The following is a 16847-nucleotide window of genomic DNA, read 5'->3' on the forward strand; positions in this document are numbered from 1 at the left end:
TATAGCCAATCTACAGCTCCAGGAATAGCTAAAAATCTTTTACAGATAATGACAGATTTTTGCATTAAAAAAACTTTTTGGAATTCTAAAATAGTCCTAAAACAAATAGAACTCAGTGCTGGGTTTTTTGATATTCCTTTTAAGATGTCTACAATCTTTAAAATTCAAAAGACATATGATTTTACACAAGAAATTTTGTCCGTCTTGCAACGTGGTGATCATTCAACCTTGTTGATGTGCTTTTTAATTTATTCAGAATGTGAAGTGTGTTTTCAGGCTGGAAGAAGTTCTAGTCTCATGGTTGCAGAAACATGTATCTTCTGAAACAGTCAGGAAGTATATATTACAGTTCTCATCTGCTTAAATATAATCAAGTGAATTTGACATGGCTTAATGATTCTACTGTGACCCCAATCCATTCGCCAGCCACAATTTATCAATTCATTAAGGCTCTAACTTGAGTAAAAACAGAAACATCATCTTAAGCCGCAAGTCCTTGATTCCTTAGCCAGTTATTACATAGCAGATGAGTGATATGAAATTTTCAAGAATAAACTATTTGAACTGGAGGTTTTAAAGACTGGTAACTAGCAACAGCTCAATGAGGTTGGCTATATCTGCTGCCCACCTTACATATTTGTCATAAACAATTGCAGAAAAATAATTTTAAAATGCAATAAGATATTAATTTAACAGAATAAGACATGAATTCAACAAAAAGTCTTTTGTCACCATCTCACACCCATTAGGATGACTACTACACACACACACACAAAAAAAAAAAAAAAAAAAAAAAAAAAAACAGAAAATAACAAGTGTTGGCAAGGTTGTGGAGAAACTGGAACCCTTGTGCACTATTGGTGGGAATGTAAATGGTGCTATATTTAGCCACTATAAAAAACTGTATGGTGGTTCCTCAAAAAATTAAAAATAGAATCACTACATGATCTGGCAATTCCACTTCTGTATGCATACCAAAAAGAATTGAAAGGTCTCAAAAAGATATTTGTATACCCATGTTCAGAGCAGCATTATACACAATAGCCAAAAGGTGGAAATCACCCAAGTGTCCAATGACAGAAGAAGAGAAAAACAAAAATCAGCCTTAAAAAGGACGGAAATTCCAGACATTTCCTACAAGAAGATATACAAACATCCAAAAAACATGAAAAAATGCTCAAAATCACTAATCATCAGGGAAATGCGAATTAAAACCACAATACCACCTTACTGCTGCAAGAATGATCATAATCAAAAAAATCAAAAAAATAATAGATGTTGGCATGGATGTGGTGAAAAGGGAACAACACTTTTACACTGCAGTGAGAATGTAAAATAGTACAACTACTATGGAAAACAGTATGGAGAGTCCTTGTAGAATTAAAAGTAGAACTACAATTCAATCCACCAATCCCACTACTGGGTATCTACCTAAAGGAAAAAAAAAAGTCATTATATGAAAAAGACACATTCACACACATTTATAGCAGCACAATTCACAATGCAAAGATATGGAATCAACCTAAGAACCCATCAACCAATGAGTGGATGAAGAAAATATGGTATATGTACAACACCATTGAATACTAGTCAGCCATAAAAAGGAAGGAAATAATGTCTTTTGCAGCAACTTGGATGGAGCTGAACACCATTATTCTAAGTGAAATAACTCAGGAATTGAAAACCAAGCATTGTATGTTCTCACTTATAAGTGGGAGCTAAGCTATGAAGACACAACGGCATAAGAATGATATAATGGGCTTTGGGGACTTACAGGGAAGTGGTGGAAGGGGGTAAGAGATAAAAGAGTGCATATTGGGTACAGTTTACACTGCTCGGGTGATGGGTGCCCCAAAATCTCAGAAATCACCACTAAAAAACTTATCCATATGCCCAAAATCCACCTATACCCAAGAACTATTGAAAGAAAATAATAATATTCACATTAAAAAGGAAGGAAATTCTGGCACATGGCACAACATGGATGAATCTTGAAGACATTAAGTGAAGTAAGCCAGTCACAAAAAGACAAATACTGTATGATTCCACTTAGACAAGAAGCTTAGAGTAGTCAAAATCACAGAGACAGAAAGTAGAATCATGGTTGTCAGGGGCTGGAGAGAGGGGAGAATAGGGAGTTGTTATTTAACGGGTATAGGGTTTTCATTTTGCGAGATGAATGGAGTTTTGGAAAATTGGTGCATAATAATGTAAATTAATTAACACTATTTATTCACTTAAAATGGCTAATTTGGTACACTTTTATGTTATGTGTACTTTAACACAATTTTTAAGAAGTCAAGGAGGAAAAGAAAAAAGGCTTTTGTCTATCTGTTGGATCAAAACCTTTAACTCCTATTCTCTAGTCTTTTGAAACCATTCCTGACAATAGACGCCCAGGTAGCCGTGCTTCTAACGCAGCACTCAGATGAGCTGCTCCAGGGATACAGTGTAAACCAATTGGGAGCACCAGTGCCTGGCTGCAGACAGCAGAGACAAATCTGGGCCTGGTGCTGTTGACGAGGTGCCACTTTGAGGGACAGGAAGATTGAATTTGGCTGTGTCCAATATCACAAAATGCACTTGATTTTAAAAGTCCAAATCAGGGCTTTCAACTAACTTGACAAGTGGCACACATTGTAGCAAGGGCCATCTTATCAGATGTACCATTCAGGGCAGAAAAATGTAATGGTACAGACACAATTTTGGGTTAAACAAATGCATCAAGAATGGTACTCAGACCACAGCTTCCTGCTGCCCACTCATCCTTGAGGCTCCTAACCCACCCACAGAGGTACTGAACCACAACTAAAACCAACTATGGGATACAACTGTAGAAGTCTGGAGCCAAAAGAACTTTCTGAGATATCTGTCTCAAGAATAAAAAAGAAATTTTAACTTATGTGGCCTCCCCAGTCATTTGGTAATAGCTGCCTTAAATGTGATGCTGGAGAAAGATTCTAAATCTACATCTGGACACAGTGGGAAATTGTGCCTTGATGGGTTGGTTATGTCTGTCCAAGATTATTGAGAGACCGAAACAGAGCTGGAAATAAAATTACCAGCTGAGTCTGATCTGTTGAAGAGCAGAGTGAATTCCCAAGTATGAAAAAGTAAGTCGCTAAGCTATAAAAGAGAATTTGTTTTACATATCCTTGCCAAACTTCAGCCCACAGAATAGGAAATTACCTGGGGCAAAAGGTAATTCCAGCTGTGTTGAAGAAGATATCCAAAACTCACTTCCTTTTTCTGGGGTGGGAGGGAAAAGGAAGTGAGTTTTGGATATCTTCTTCAACACAGCTAGAATTTTCCTGTGAGATGAGCCTCCAGATATGAGTGAGCTCATCAGAAAGGAGGCAGTAGAGAATCACAGAGGCATGAGGCCACCACTTCATCCCTCGATGAGGAATACAAACAAAAAGGCAAATAAGAACAAAACATCCATAACAATATGTGATTTTTAAGAACCAGAAGGGAACTTAGAAACTTCTAGTCTAACTTTTTTTATGTGACTTTTTTTATAGAAATTCTCTCTTATCTCTGTTCCTTTACTTATTAATCGCTGTTGTTTTAGAGTTTGTGTCTAATAGCCCTGACATCTGGATCACATATGGATTTGTTTCTGTTTTTCCTTTGGTTTTGAATCACATGGTCCTATCTTGCTGTATCCCAGTTAGCTCCTAATTACCATATTTGTACATGAAAAATTACAGAGGATATGCTAGCCTACTCCACAGAGTGATTTTCTTCACAAAGGCAGTTAGACCAAAGACAGATCCAAGTAGGAGCCGAGATGCTTTGAGACTGGGTTTCAGCCTTTGAGAGGGCTGGTCTATTTCTGGTTTGCTCTTTTTCCTGAGGTCTAGTCTTTCAAAAGTCTCAACTCAGGTGTTCACCATGGCTCTTCCTCCTTGGTTGGTTCGGAGCCAGTTTTCTTTGTGATATTTTTGGGCAGTTGTTTGTTGGGTTTTGTCTCCCTAGCTTTACAAGAAAGCTGAAAATACTCAGCCACCACTTCTTACCCAGCCTGTCATCCCTGCTTACAAATCAGCAGCAAATGTAGAGAGGAAAGTAGTAGAGAATTTTCAGGATCACCTCAATGTGTTTCCCTTCTCTCTGTCTTGACTCTTGAAATTCTGGCTGCCTTGGTTGCTTTCTGATGACTTCAAATAGTTATAATATATTTATATCTGTTCTTGGTGATAACACTGATGTGATAGACGCTTTTTTTTTTTTTTTTTTTTTTTTTTTTTTTTTTTTTTTAGATAGAATCTCACTCTGTCACCCAGGCTGGAGTGCAGTGGCATGATCTCGGCTCACTGCAGCCTCCACCTCCCAAGTTCAAGTTATTCTCCTGCCTCAGCCTCCTGAGTAGCTGGGATTACAGGCATGTACCACGACGCCCAGCTAATTTTTGTGTTTTTAGTGGAGACAGGGTTTCACCATGTTGGCCAGGCTGGTCTTGAACTCCTGACCTCAAGTGATCCACCCACCTCAGCCTCCCAAAGTGCTGGGATTATAGGTGTGAGCCACCACACCCAGCCTGATATAGGCTTTCTATGATAGCCAGGAGCAGAAGTATATTTAATTTTAACAGATTAGTTTTTCTACTACTGGATAGTTCCAAAAATTATAAAATTGAAAAATACAGAAAGAAAACATTCACCCATAATTCTATCATCTATCGATTTAGTATTTTAGTATTTTCTGAAATTCTTTTCTCCTATGCATTTGTGTTGGCCCTTTTACTTCATCATAATAGTGTGACTATAATCTTATATATTAGCAAGAACTCTAAGGAAAAGCATATAATTGTTAAAGTGTAAATTTCATTAGAACTCTTTATTAAACAATATGAAGATTCAAATAGTCAGATGTAGTCTACAATACCAAAGATCTTATGATCTAATTAAGGAGACACACACGAAAAATAACACTTTATAGGTTTTCAACTCAAATAACGAGGCAGAGTCTATTATCTAATTGCTTGATTTAGCAACAAATAATGAAAATACTTTCAACTTTTTCACAGACAAATGGCCAAAGAGAACTTTAAACTTAAATTTACACCACAGATCAAACAAACAAACAAACAAACAAAAAAACCATGGATTTTCTAGGGTGCTTGCTTAAGCTTCTTCTTTTGCTTAAAAAAAAAAAATCTATAAAAATGTTTTTCCCCTGCCTTTTATTTATTGTTTTTTCCCCAATAGCAAATACCCTACATGTGTTTGTGAGCCAGTAAGCTTTTAGCTGACCTATATATCTACTTAATTTAAGATCAAGCCACCAAGGTACTAAGCTGACCACAACCCTGACTCCTGACAAGCTGTTATCCCGTGAAGTCCATGTTCTAAGGATAGAATTTCACAGTAGGGATTTTCTACATCTATGTTGTAGAGAAAATTATGTGTGGTATAATAGATTTTTTTTTTTTTTTTTTTGCTAGGCCAACTGAGTCAGCACTTTGTAGTGTTAACATTTAATCCCTCTTCCCTCTTAGGTTTTTGATTCACACTTGTCCTGGAATCAAGGCAGGCCAGCATGATGCCTTGGAAGCCATTCTTCGGGCCAGAGAGGACCAGGGAAGGCTCATGACATTTCTAATTCTTTTGCTGCCAGACCTGATGAGCAGCTGCTTTCAGAGGGGTCTCCACCTCCAGAGTGCTTAAACCACTTAGCCAACAAATCTGTGAAGCATATCATGTATACTGTAAACTGGTAGTGTGCATGAATCTAAAGATTTCTCAAAAATGGAGTGTAATATCCTGCATGTGTATCCCAGAACTTAAAGTAAAATAAAATTAAAAATGGAGTGTAAAATTATGAAAATATTTGAAGCTAATTCATCCTTCTGAACAAAGTGATAGCTACTTCTATTTGCATATCCAAACTGAAATTTCTTTATAAATAAAGTCTAGTGTGTTATGAAGTTTATGTTTCAAATAAAATGATTCATAATACCTTGAGTTTTATAATATCTATTATAGTCAACATAAACAAATTAACAAGCCCATCAATGTAAGTAAATGATTTAACATGAATGAAGCTAAGAGGTATTTCATGTAAGTCACAGAGGACTTTGCAAGGGATGTAACACTTTTTTATTCTTATTTTGTATAATTTCTGGATTTCTTCAAAATGTATATAAACTAGCCCTTTGGCTCTTACATATTCCCAGACACTCACAAATTCCCAACTTTTAATTGAGAATTTTTTTGATACCTCCTGGCTCTCTTCCAAATTATGTTTTCATCATAAGCCAACTTTCCTGGACAGATCTTCACATCACTAAAGTTTTACCCTCAATGGCTATGTTCATACACACACACACACACACACACACACACACACCCCTAATGTGATATAATTAAAACTATATTGATGTAAAGGTGATGGACAATGGACAGCTGTCTAGGCTCACCAGGAAGCAAATGTTCAGCTGGCACCTACTACCCTGAATCCAACCTCAATTCACACCTTTTCAAAATTGTGATAACGTATATATCATGGACACTGAGATCCAAGAGAAATCACTACAACCTGCAAATGCCAAAGCCTTGAAGGATAAAGATCAATTGTTATTGACTAATACTGATACAAAGCTCACAGTGCAGTATATAAATATTCTTAGAAGGGCTTTAAAAAGGCAGCAAAGGGACTCTGATGACTTGAAATAGATTCACCACTCAGAAAAGGAGAACATTGTGGAATTATCAAAAGGTTCACTTTAAAAAATGGCTAGTACAAGTACAGAGGATCAAATAAACAAGCCTTAGAGATTCTCAATCAAATCTGCTCTTCCTTATGCTGGTTGTGTCTTTGAGGGATCACTGAAGGTGGATGTCCCACTTAATACTAGTATCATTCTAACATATTAGAACAAGCATCCCCTCTATTCTACCCACATTTATGGCAGACTTATTTCCATAAGTATTTTTGTAAATAATTATACCTTAAGTTCTTTTAAGAACTTTCTGCTGCTATAGCACCCAAAGAAAAATATTTCAAGTTTTTTAGAGGTCATAAAAGAAACCCAAATAGAAAAGCAGAGAAATGTAACAACAAGGATCATTTATTATGCCAAGAAATAAGCTTCAGTTTCCACAGTTGAAATCAAAGTCAAAGCCAGAAAAAAAAACTTGAGCAATAACCAAGAAAAATGGTTTTCATTTTTTAATAACTCTTTCTATTCCTTTAAGATTTTCAAAAAATCACTAGAGTAATTCAAATAAACCACAGAAAGAAATGGGTGGCAAATGACAGTGATGGGATTACAGCATGATAGTTGCTAGAACCTAGAATATAATGAAATGAAATTTTAGTTCCATAGATTGTAACAGCATAGGAACTGCTAAAAGGCAGCACTAGACAGGCTTTTCTCACTAGCTCAAAGACTCAGCCAAATGCCTGAATCTGACAAATTCATTTCCCATCCAGAATTTTTTTAATCTTTAAAAATCTAAAGACATGTAAAGGGAAGAAGTCTTCTAGTGTCGATTGACAAAAACCGTGCATTTGAAATGCAAGGGAAGAAAAACTTTCCTTCATCCAGTGTTTGCAAGACTAGAATACTTTGAGGAAGTATCCAGGCGTACCCAAGATTTAAGAGTGCAAAAGCCTTTTGCATTCACCCTGCTGTTCTTTGCATTTAACATCTGTCAAGTGTCAAGGAATGAAGGACAAAAGAAAAAGGAAGAGATAAAGAAACACATCCCAGCAAGTTGTTTAGGCTTTTCCTCTGTCCAGTGTTGATTGGAAAATGCATGGTACCACTGTCTTTCTCTGAGTGGTTGACAATTGAGTAAATAAAATGGAAAAGAGAATCTGAACATGTGCTCAAGGAGGATTTTTTAGACCTGGGAACTTTTGTGTGATGATTGGTTAATTCTTATAAAGCAAGAGTCTAATAACGAATTCCTGATGTTTATGTCACACGATGTAGCATCCCAGGAAGCCTGTCATGGAGCAAGTCAGTTTAGCTCTCTGGGCCTCAGCTTCATATATACATAATGAGGACAGACAGATCATAAACCCCATCTTCAGTCTTACCTCAAAAAGCCCTTCAACCTGTAAACAAGAAAGACTCTTTTATATGTGTGCACAAGGCTAGTTATTACCATTGTCATTCCTTCTAAGTTAAAACCATCCCTTGGATTCACGGCCCAGCAGCCTAACAAAAGCAACATATGTAATTCATTTATGATTCTCATGAGTGAAGTATACTAGGTGGGAAATTATACACTAGGATTACATGGGCAATTAACCAGCTTTGTCAATTGAAGGAGTGACAGCTGTTAATCATATCTTTTAATTCTTCTCTATTTTTAATGTTATTATTACCCTTATAACAATTTTCTGATCGCTTTACTTTCTCCCAGTCTTTTTTTTTTCCTTCAGAAAATCCTAACTGAACTCTTCCTGACCTTCTCTTATGCTTGATAATTTTCCCCCTGGAAACTCTTGCTTCATTTCATTTCAGCCTTCTAGTTTCCTGATTCTTCTAGCTCCCTCTGCTGATTGTAACCAATTTGCTTTCAGGGTCTAGACAGTTATCAAATAAAGGACTAACTCACACTCCTTCTCTGTAACCTCCACTGACGGGAGAAAAGAATGTGTTATTTGGTTGCATTTGGAGGCACCTTTCATACCATATAGTTCAAGCTTTTAGGAATAAGAAAACTAAGTTTCCTCAAATATGCCACTGAAAACAACTGAACTACATGATTTTTAACATCCTTTAGTAGTTAACCATTGCCACACACATCTGGGGGACCCTAACGAGTTCTCACACTGATTTTAAGTCCATATCTCCAAACAAACCACATTTTTATTATCATCACTACCCCCTAAAAATTCTGGACAAGAGAAGTTAGTTCAACAGCTTCTCTATTCCTCAGGGTTTTTGGTGGAAAACAGCAGACTCTCCTTTGGCTAATTTAAGCAGTAAGGAGATTTATTAGGGGATAATTTGGTAACCTACAGAAATCATAGGGAGACTAGAAGTTCTGTTTCCAGGAAAATGCCCCCAAATGATGCCACAGAACTAGAGTAATGAGGATGCTGATGCTAGTAATGCTACCTTCATGAATTAAATTCCAGGGCTTGACTTCACTGTACCTGCCACCACCTCCAGTACAAATGCTCCTCTTCTTACCACCTCTACTGCACCTGCAAGTCAGCTGCCTCCATAGCAATGCGTTGGGGCTCAGAAACCAATACGCCCAAAATATGGTGCTCTGACATGCTGAGCTGAGGAAGAAGCCTCAAAATCTCTCTGACCTCCCCGCTGCCTCACTCCTGTCTCTCAGTCCTCTGTCTCCCCCACAGTATAGGATAAAGTTGTTCTCTGAAGTTCCCTTATCTGCCTGAAGTCCAGACCCACCAAAGAAGAAACAATTATTTCTGGTCCCATCCCAGAGTGTTCATTAACTGAACTCATACGACAGGAAGAAAGCCTGAAGCCTGTCCACACACCTGGACACATTTTTGTCACAAATCACCATCTGTTCTGTGGGCCCAAGAGACTTTGTCCTAGGCCATTGTGTATGTTTCAAGCCCATTGAAATCCCTCCAAAAATCATCTACTATCCCCCTAAAGTCATCCATACTTGCCCATCTCCCTTTCCTTTAAAAAAAAAAAGGGGGTATACCCCTTTTGTACCCCATTGTGTGGTGTGGGGTAATCACGCTGTTATTTTCCCTGTGCATGTTAATAGATTTGTATGCCTTTTCCCCTATTCATCTGCCTTTTTTTGTTGTTGTTTGTTTTATTTTCAGCAAATCTTTGGAGGGCATAAGGAAGTTTTCCCTTGGCCCCTACATATGCAAACCAGAGAGGTCAGCATAAGCCTGTTTCCTCATGCCCTTTCAAACCAAAGCCTCACATAAGCATGCCTTATTGAAAGCCTAGCATGCCACGCTTATGCCACAAGGGACACTGAGACCTATAACATGGAAATTGCCCCAGATACACGAAGGCTATTCAAAAACGGATGGGCATCCAAAGAGCTCCCAAATGTGGACCTCAGGCACTAAATGAAAAGCAGAATCTGAACCCCTTCCTGCTCCATTCCCCTGGTCTTGCCCATTTTATTAAGGCACAATTACATTCACAGATGATTTGGATTCGGCAGTCAACAGGGAGCAAGAAACATTCTTTTTATCCATATGCACATCCAGAGCAATACTGGGCACACAATAAGTGTCCAGCCAGACTTATCCAAAAATGGAATGCTTATACAGTGCTTATATTTAATCCAACAAACAAATATCAAACATCTGCTATATCCAAGGCTTGTTTTGGATGCTGAAGGATAATACATTGATGAATTAAATATGGTCCAGTCCTCAAGGAATTTACCTCTTGGGAACAGGAAAAATATGTAGGGACTAAATTTAATGTATTTTTACAAATACTATGCAATACAGATATATGTAAAATGTGCCAGGAAAACGTAAGAGGGACAAGAAATTAATTCTCCCTTGAGTTAGAAAGCTGGGGAAGAAGTGTAACGATGTTGAACCCAAGGTGCAAAGAGTTTTATAGAGGAGGTGAAATTGCATTTCAAGCACAGGACTAGTGAGAGCTAGAGCTTATAAGCACTTGACCATGCCAGGCATTCTCCCAAACATTTCACATGTAGTAAGTCATTGAACTCAGTCACCAAACCCATGGGGTGGCTACTATTTATATTTGTGTTTCACATAGGATTTGGACATGGGAGTCCTGATTCCAGCATCTGGACTCCACATTGTGACCGCCCCCCCCCCCCCCCCCCACTCATGCTGCAATAGCACAGACACAGGCTCAGAGGTATGAAGAGCATAGCGCATTCGACGATAGAGCAGCAAGTTCAACAGCCTTAAGGATGGTTGCTGGATATAATGGTTTGGAGGTAAAGACAAGCTTGAAACATATAATCAGCCTTAAGCACCTTAAACATCACTTTTAATCAACAAGTATTTAAGACCAGTGTGACTTATATTTTCCAGAACAATAGTGGAGGAGGGGAAGGTGACCTTTGTTTTCTTTTTTCAAAATTGGCAATAGAAAAATTAAACGCTGTGCTAAGAGGCTGGAGTCTTTCTCTGTTCCTAAGTGCTCCTCCAATTAACTCTGGGCCTGCCTGAGTACACCTAGCATGGGACCATCCTCTCCCTCTGACAGTGTATGCCTGAGGTGCCTCTGTTCTTTATCCCTTACACCACATCCCTGGGACCACAGTTGCTTCAGACGGAGCACAGCAAATATTCTATTAAAGGCAAGTTCAGAAACCTCGTCACTTGAGGTGCACAAAGTGAAAGCCACCTATTTTTTTTTGAAAACCTCCTAAACAGAACCATTTCCCACTAGAAAAGAAGGATCAGCTGGTTTACTTATGTGACTCGGCCATCCCTGACGTCTGTGATCCTGTGATATGATTCCAATTTGCCTTCATGGAGGGCCGTCTGCTGAATTAATTGTATGCACTCCTTTGTGCTCGCCTCTAATGTTTATTTCATTACAATATTTACAAAGGGACTTGAGAAATAAGTCACTATGCAAATGGAAGTATGAATACAAGATTCAGAGGAATATTAAAATTCATTAACCTTATTTACATTTAAACTATTATCATGTATATTTGAGCATGGTGCACCTGCCAGAATGGATGTGGAACCACATCAGCAATCCATTGAATAATCTATTCACTGTCTTTATTTCCTTGTCAAGTAAAGTAAAAACTTCCTCATCTTGGACACATTTAAAATCACTACCAAGCTGATTTATTCATTAGTGGTTCTTATTTCTAGAGAAGTCTAATACAAATTTCAAGTTGTCCTTTGGCATTTAGAGGATCTACTCCCTTAAATAATTTTTCCGTCTTTGTGAATTTTGAAGTACAGTGTTTCTCTTATCACCCACTTAGAAATGAACTAGACCAAGCTTATCATTTTGGAGGCTGACAAACAAAGGCTATGCCGGCCTGACCCCTTCCCCCAGCCCAGAAACCTCAGTTCTATAAGAAAAGAAAAATTAAGAAAGGAAAACAGTCAAACTGGTGGCTTTCTATTGTTTTCCAGTCCTTTATTCAGCATGGTCTTGATTCAGTTAACGTATGGGATCAAGTGGCAGGTCAAAACAGTAAAAGCCACCATGATGAGATTTGATGCCTTCTGTCCCTATGAGAACTGAATCTGCCTTAGTCCACTTGGCTTTGGGTTAAGCAGCCAAAAAAAAAGAAAAAAGAAAAAAAAGGGTGATCTATAACTGCTGTCTGACAGGGTAGATGCAATTAAAGGGCAAGCTTTCGTTCAACAAAAGTTGTTCAAAACCATTTGAATGCAAGTTGGCAAGTAGACACTGATGAGAGATCAACACAACAGAAGGATGATTTTCTGAAAATCCAAAGAAGCTCACAAGAAGGGAAGAAGCCCAGTGGTGCACGTTGCAAGGTTCAGAAGAACAGACCCAAGGATACTACAGTTGAAAAGAGAGAACAGGGATTTCTAACAGACCCTTGTTACCTTGTTTCTTCCGGGTTTGTGATATGAACACCTCCTCACCACTCCTCCACATATCTTCGTAAAGTCTGTGTGTCCATAAAGGCTTTCTGGGTGAGTGGATTCTTTGGAGGGGTGTAGAGACTTCCACCAAAGTCAACGTGCTGCCAGTCAGCCACAAGGACCTGGAGCAGAGGACTTAGTGAGAAGAGATCCAGAGAATGTGTGAAAATCTAGGAGATGCCTTGATTATCATCAAGCCGTGGAAACGGTGGGTTTGAGCAGTGGTTCTTAAGCTGCAACCTCCATCAGAATCACGTGGAGTGCTTGTTAAAACAGATCGCTGGGCCCCACCCCCAGAGTTTCTCCTTTAGTAGGTCTGGAGCAGGCTGGGGAATCTGTATTTTTAGCAAATTCTTAGGTGATGCTGATACTGCTAGAATGGGGAAAACACCTGGAGAATGTTCTTATCCAGCGCTGGAGACCTGGGGAGGCCTCAGCTGACAAGACTTGGGTGACTATCACCTAAAAGCCCTGCTAACTAGAAGGCAGTGATTCTTTGGTCTGGATGTATGTTTGAATCACCTGGGGAGCTTTTATGAACTATAGAGGCCTGGGCCCACCCCTCCAGTTAAATAAGAACTCTTAGAAGTGAGAGACTAGGCCTTGGTATTTGTAAAAACTCTCCAGACAGTTGGCTGTATCGGCAGTATCAGGAGGCACTGATATAAGATAACAGTCAAGGACAAATTCCTGGAGAGCCGAAGCTGTGCTTTCTGGCACATAGAATTCACACGTGGAGAATGGACAACCCCAGGCAGTGGGAAGACAGCAGAATTTAAGTAATCACACCATAGCTGCCCACTGCAAGGGCACAAGGGCAGCAGGCAGTCAGGAGTAGAGTAGTTCTTTCTGAGAAAAGGCCTGGAGATCAACACGCTTCAAAATAAGAGTGGGAAGGAGTAAGAGCTTTAGAAATGGCATCTACAAGGTCATGTATAGAGGGAATCATTTACAAGTCTTTGCATTAGGCCATTTTTGCGTTGCTATAAAGAAATACCTAAAACCGGGTCATTTGGAAGCTTCCAATCGTGACAGAAGGTAAAGCGGGAACAGATGTTTCACATGGTGGGGGCAGAAGAAAGAGAGCGAGGCGGGAGGTGCCCCACACTTTTAAGCAACCAGAGCTCGCGAGAACCTACTCACTATCACGAGGAGGTACTAAACCATTCATGAGAAATCAGCCCCCATGATCCAATCACCTCCCAACAGGCCCCACCTCCAACATTGGGGGTTACATTTCTACATGAGATTTGGACAAAATCCAAGCTATATCAGACCTGTAGGAAGAAAGAAACTTATCAATCTCTTTAGTTAAATCTATATGTAGCAGTAATAACAACCACTGTAATGCCATGTGTACAAGTTAGAAAGTGGGAGCTGAAGAGAGATAAACTCAACAGGGAGAAAATATGGTACAGATCCAACAGAGCTAATGTTTATTGTTTACACGTGTGCATGTGTGTGTGCATGTCCCAGAAGGGTTGAAGCTAGGGCCTGAGGGCATCTCACTTGGGCTCTCCATCTTCTGTCTAGTTAAGTCTTCTGATGTGCTGGGAGCCAACAGACTCATAAAGGACATGAAGTGCATGGACCCCTGGGAAACCAAAGTCACAGACTTGTGTGTCCGCCTTGCAGAGAGGACCCAAGTTGGCTAAATTATGTGGATCTCTATGGAGCAGAGCTTTTTAGGAAAAAAACAATGGTGGTTCGGGGGGAATGGTGAGAGGAAATGCCCAGCCACCCACAAAACTATCCAAGCATCTGGAGAAAGCAGTGGTTCCAGGAGCCTTTATTTGAATCACTTTGCATGCCCTAGAAATCCTTTTGTAAAGCAAATAGCCATCACATCAAGATTTTCACACTTTATTTTAAGCATAAAAACAGCCATCAAGCAAAATCATATTGGAAATTGAATTATAATGCAAATAGAGACAGAGTTTCTCCAGAGAAAACAGGGGCAAGTCCCAACTCCCACCCCAGACTCCCAGATTGAGGTTCCCCTTATTCCCTAATGCCATCCCTGGGAAGCCTTGTCGATCACAGTTTGAAACCCACAGGATAACTTCATTAGTATTATGAATCTGAATTTTTCACTCAGAAAGCTGATCTTGCTCTATACAAGATAAAAACAGAACTGTGGTGTTTTCATTGAACTCTGGCAAATAAGAGATTAGGCCATTCTTTGGTTTTCAAATGATGAGAGATCCCAGAGGAAAAACTATCAGCATAATTCAGGATAGCTCAAAGAGCAATACCATGGTTGATATGGAGTGGAGCCTCCTTGTCTGGCAAACCAGTTGAGGCATCTTCATTTTATGCAAAAGTCTGTAGAGGTTGAGTAAATCACTGCCCCAGGCTTGTCTTCTTGGTGTATTTATTTTCCTAAGTACAAAAGATGTAGACTAGAAGTACCTTTACCCCTGAGCTCCAAAGTCAACTTGCCTGGAACCGAATCCTATGGCATAAACACTTTTACAGCTGGATGGTTTCATTACTAGATTTAAAACCTTCTATCACCAACAACAGAAGGTCTCTATAAAATAGAAGGCATAGCAATAAAGACAGACAAATGAAAATGGGAATATATACAGGTGGCACATCTGGCCTAGATGGGTAAAATCGGAGCCCATCAGATGGCCCATTGGAGTTATCTTGGTACCATGAACATCCCTGCCTGCTTCCCTTCACTCTGCCCTAGTATTTTCTAAATTGAATCTTTAGTCCACCTTCACTCACTTAATGCTTTTCTCTCCTCCCTACCCCAAGCCTTCTTTTTTGTATAATCCGGACTCCCGGCATAGAATCTAAATGCTGTGTCCTATCTGGGTATGTCCAACAGTGAAAATATTTCCAGATCCCAGGACAAGCTGGAGCAATTACTCTCAGCCATGCTTTCCCAGCTACACTATTCTTTTCTTAGCCATGCTTTCCCAGCTACACTATTCTTTTCTTAGCCATGCTTTCCCAGCTACACTATTCAAAGTTGTGCTTATTCGAGATTGATAGTTAAAATATTTAATGATGGGAATTGAAGGGGCATCCATGTCCCTACTGGCACCTGCCTACTGAACATCAGTCCGCCATTTAGGACATAGACTATTATGATCTGGCATAAACACTTTGAATCCTCAATAAAATGATAGCATTCCAGACCCCAAGAAACAGGGTAAAATGAACGTTTTATTGTATTTTACATATTTCAGGTGTATAATTTGTTTTGATATACACACCGCTATGTGTCGCTAACAACAGGGATATGTTCTGAGAAACATGTTGGTAGGCAATTTCATCACTGTGTGAACACCACAGAGTGCACTTACCCAAACTTAGATGGTACAGCCCATTACACACCCAGCTATATGGCATAGCCTATTGCTCCTAAGCTACAAACCTGTACAGCATGTTACTGCACTGAACACTGTAGGCAATTGTAACACAGCGGTAAGTATGTGGTATCTAAACATATCCAAACACAGAAAAGGTACAGTAAAAAAAATGGCATAAATAAAAAATGGTACACCTGTATGTGGTACTTACCGTGAATGGAGCTTGCAGACCGGAGGTTGCTACGGGTGAGTCAGTGAGTGAGTGGTGAGTGATGAGAAGGCCTAGGACATTACTGTCCACTACTATAGACTTTATGCACACTGTATACTTAGGCTACACTAAATTTACTTTTTAAAATTTTTTCTTCAATAATATATTCATGTTAGCTTACTGTAACTTTTTTACTTTATAAACTGTTACAGTTTTTTGAAATTTTTTACTCTTTTGTAATAACACTTAGTTTAAAACACACTTCATACGACTGTACAAAAATATTTTCTTGTTTCTTTCCTCATTCTATGAGCTTTTTTCTGTTTTTAACATTTTCAATTCTTTTTTTACTTTTTAAACTTTCTTATTAAAAATGAAGACATAAGCACACATGTTAGCCTGCGCCCACACAGGGTCAGGATCATTAATATCACTGTCTTCCACTGCCACATCTTGTCCCACTGGAAGGTCTTTAGTGGCGATAACATGCATAGAACTGAGGCTGTTTACAGTTAACTGGTTTTTTTATAACTAGAAGAAGGACACTCTAAAATTAACATAAAAAGTATAGTGTAGTTAATACATACATCAGTGACGTCGTCATTTATTGTCATTATCAAGTATTCTGTATGTACATGATTATACGTGTTCTATGTTTGTACAACTGGCAGCACAGTAGGTTTGTTTACACCAGCTCGTTTACAGCACAAGCACATGAGTAATTGTTGCTCTACAATATTACCATGGACCAGACTTCACTA

General features: G+C 39.0%; 1 protein-coding gene across 16 annotated transcripts in view; it reads right to left on the reverse strand.

Moving 5' to 3' along the window:
* Positions 1-16847, reverse strand: part of LOC105492672 (uncharacterized) — a 232880-nt gene that overhangs the window by 211673 nt on the left and 4360 nt on the right. For 11 of the 16 annotated variants that reach the window (XR_011609772.1, XM_071072737.1, XM_071072730.1 and 8 more), the window contains exon 2: positions 12511-12671. The exons of the other annotated variants lie outside the window; for them this stretch is intronic. The gene's annotated coding sequence lies outside the window, so the exon portion shown is untranslated. The remainder of the gene's footprint in view (positions 1-12510; positions 12672-16847) is intronic. 16 annotated transcript variants of the gene reach the window in all.

Source organism: Macaca nemestrina, chromosome 11 (genome assembly GCF_043159975.1).
Source record: "Macaca nemestrina isolate mMacNem1 chromosome 11, mMacNem.hap1, whole genome shotgun sequence".
Classification (NCBI taxonomy): domain Eukaryota; kingdom Metazoa; phylum Chordata; class Mammalia; order Primates; family Cercopithecidae; genus Macaca; species Macaca nemestrina.